The following is a 3,422-nucleotide window of genomic DNA, read 5'->3' on the forward strand; positions in this document are numbered from 1 at the left end:
TTTAAGGTTTAGGTTAAGCCAGAGGTTAGGATTAGGATTTGGTCCTGGGTTAAGGCTAGGGTTAGGGTTAGACCATGGGTTAGAAATAGAGTTAAAACAGCAGTTAGGGTCAGAACACGAGCTAGAAATAGGGTTAGTCCAGCAGTTAAAGTTAGGTTATCCCAGAATATAAGGTTTAGGTTAAGTCAGCGGTGAGGATTAGGGTTGGGTCCTGGGTTAAGGCTAGGGTAAGGGTTAGACCATGGGTTAGGAATAGAGTTAAAACTGGAGTTAGGGTCAGACCAGGAGCTAGAAATAGGGTTACATTAGCAGTTAAAGTTAAGTTATCCCAGTATTTAAGGTTTAGGTTAAGTCAGTGGTGACAATTAGTGTTGAGTCCTGGGTTAAGGCTAGGGTTAGGGTTACACCATGGGTCAGGAATAGAGTTAAAGCAGGAGTTAGGGTCAGACCAGTGGCTTGAAATAGGGTGAGTCCAGCAGTTAACGTTAGGTTATCCCAGAATTTAAGGTTTAGGTTATGGCAGAGGTGAGGATTTGGGTTGGGTGCTAAATTAAATCTAGGGTTAAGGTTAGACCATGGGTTAGTAATAGAGTTAAAACAGGAGTTAGGGTCAGACCACGAGCTAGAAATAGGGTTAGTCCTGCAGTTAAAGTTAGGTTATTCCAGAATTTAAGGTTTAGGTTTGGGTTAGGCCAGAGGTGAGGATTAAGTTTAAGTCCTGGGTTAAGGCTAGGGTTAGGGTAAGACGATGGGTTAGGATTACAACTAAAACAGGAGTTAGGGTCAGACCAGTAGCTTGAAATAGGGTTAGTCCAGCAATTAATGTTAGGTTATCTCAGTATTTCAGGTTTAGGTTAATCCAGAGGTGAGGATTAGGGTTGGGTCCTGGGTTAAGGCTAGAGATAGGGTTAGACCATGGGTTAGTAATAGAGTTAAAACAGGAGTTAGGGTCAAACCACGAGCTAGAAATAGGGTTAGTGCAGCAGTTAAACTTAGGTTAAGCCAGAATTTAAGGTTTAGGTTAAGTCAGAGGTGAGGATTAGGATTTGGTCCTGGGTTAAGGCTGGGTTAAGGGTTAGACCATGGGTTAGAAATAGAGTAAAAACAGCAGTTAGGGACAGACCACGAGCTAGAAATAGGGTTAGTCCAGCAGTTAAAGTTAGGTTATCCCAGTATTTAAAGTTTAGGTTAAGTCAGAAGTGAGGATTAGGGTTGAGTCCTTGGTTCAGGATAGGGTTAGGGTTACACCATTGGTTAGGCATAGAGTTAAAGCAGGAGTTAATTTCAGACCAGGGGCTATTAATAGCATTAGTCTAGCAGTTAAACTTAGGTTAAGCCAGAATTTAAGGTTTAAGTTAAGTCAGAGGTGAGGATTAGGGTTGGGTCCTGGGTTATGGCTAGGGTTAGGGTTAGACCATGGGTTAGGAATAGAGTTAATCGCATCCAATTACTACGTGAGAGGGAATCATATTGGATTCATACCCTCCAAACCCTGGAAATCGCATCCAATTACTACGTGATAGGGAATCATATTGGATTCATACCCTCCAAACCCTGGAACCCCATGGCCTCAACCGAGAATATGAGGTTCATGTCTAGTTCTCTGACTATTTCCACGACTCATTATTACATATGTTGTGCTATGCGTGCATTTCTCCAAATTGCAACCTTTATAAGATTGGTTACGCTGCAGTTGTATGTTTGTTTTTCCCCTATCAATCATTTTTTACTATGTATTGATACTGACGCCTGTACTTGCTTCCTTTTCTCCTTCTAGGTATCCTAGTATCCTTTCTCCTTCACTCACGGGCCACTATAGCACTCTTCTGCACATTTGGGCCTCCTGACAGGTAACTATACTCCATCCAGTACACTGAGTGTATCCTTAGCCCTCCCAGTGGATACAGATCGCAGCCTCTAGCATGTTCACATTCACTCACTCCTGCTCAGTGCCTATGTTCCCCCTCCTGTATCTCTTACTCATACACCACTTATATTCCCATATCCATATTAGGCCCTCTATGTGCTCACACTATACCACTGCTGCCACATCCATACCATGCTTATTACACACTTGCATTACTGACACATCCATGCCTCTAACAGACTTTAGGATTTTGCCTGTAGTTTCTTCCCTACATTATGCCCACACCTCTTTCTATGATGGACACATCCCTTATCCTATCATACTCAGCGCTCAGTGTCCTGACCCTGCCTATCGTTCATCCCACACTACTGACGTCATGCTCACACCCCTCGACATGACTGACATGTCTCTGTTCCTGTCAGACCCAGTGCTCATGTGCCCAGCCTCTCCCAACACCTGCCCAGCACTGCTGACATCACGCACATGTGCAGTGGACACTTTCCCACCATGCATTGCGCCCCGTCCAAACCGGAAGTGACGCTCTACTGTGTTCTCCTTATAATGGTGCTCCCCAGCCCAGTACACCCATGCTGCCATCACCACTGCCACCGCTGTTCCAGCACTATATGGTCCTCTATGAGCAGGTAACCCAGTGCATCCTCCCCCTGTGGACCTCTCACTATCTCTGCTTACCATTCTCTAATGCTTGTGACTTTCCTTCCAGGCGTCTTCTCCTCTCCTCCTCTGCCTCTGTGTTTAATCGTCACATCACCACCATTCTGGTATGTAGTTCTGCTACCTTGATTACTACTATCTCTTTCCATGTAAAATGGTCATGCATATATGTACCTAACTGATGTACTTGTGCTTTCTTCAATGAGGAATATAATGTTCCTATGTACCTATTACATGATTCTATTGCCATCTGTATCATCCAGCGGACAGTGTCCTGACTTCCTCATATTGCATTGTGGTGCTTCTTCTTATGCATATTATTTCTAAACTGCCAGATACCGCTTAATGCTGAATGTGACGCCCTCCACTTACCCTCTACCCTGACGGCTGTCCCTGTGACCCGTATACCTCTGCGTCTCTATTATAAGTATGTACATATCCTGTATATAGGTGTATAAATGTATATTTGTATATATTGCTGTCTGTCACACTTGTGTATATATATATACTCACGGTGTACTTTACCTCCACAGGCAACTACCTTGAGAAAGGTCTGATAAACCGAAACGTTGGTTTGTTGCTTTTGTGTCAGGGTTCACATTTTGCAATTTTTGTTGGTTGTGAATAAAAACACTTGCATTCAAATTTTCCTCTCCTCTCTTATTGAGTGCTCGGGTTCCCCATTACTTGTTACTAATTTATTACCCGATAGCACCTATCTGTAGCAGTTGCAGCCGGACTTTTCTGTATTTAATTAGGAATAGAGTTAAAGCACAAGTTAGTGTCAGACCATTGGTCAGAAATAGGGTTAGTCCAGCAGTTAAAGTTAGGTTATCCCAGTATTTAAGGTTTAGGTAAAGTCAGAGGTGAAGATTAGGGT

General features: G+C 43.3%; 1 long non-coding RNA gene across 2 annotated transcripts; it reads left to right on the plus strand.

The window, feature by feature from the left end:
• Positions 1-1,775: 1,775 nt before the first annotated feature.
• On the plus strand, positions 1,776-3,141 carry LOC142301302 (uncharacterized). Of its 2 annotated transcripts, none has more exons than XR_012752747.1 (4): positions 1,776-1,850; positions 2,592-2,649; positions 2,878-2,969; positions 3,076-3,141. It is a non-coding gene; the product is annotated as an uncharacterized LOC142301302 (long non-coding RNA). The 2 variants fall into 2 exon arrangements; XR_012752748.1 differs by lacking the exon at positions 1,776-1,850 and adding an exon at positions 2,436-2,511.
• Positions 3,142-3,422: the final 281 nt, after the last annotated feature.

This window comes from Anomaloglossus baeobatrachus, chromosome 4 (genome assembly GCF_048569485.1).
Source record: "Anomaloglossus baeobatrachus isolate aAnoBae1 chromosome 4, aAnoBae1.hap1, whole genome shotgun sequence".
In the NCBI taxonomy this organism is placed as follows: Eukaryota; Metazoa; Chordata; class Amphibia; order Anura; family Aromobatidae; genus Anomaloglossus; species Anomaloglossus baeobatrachus.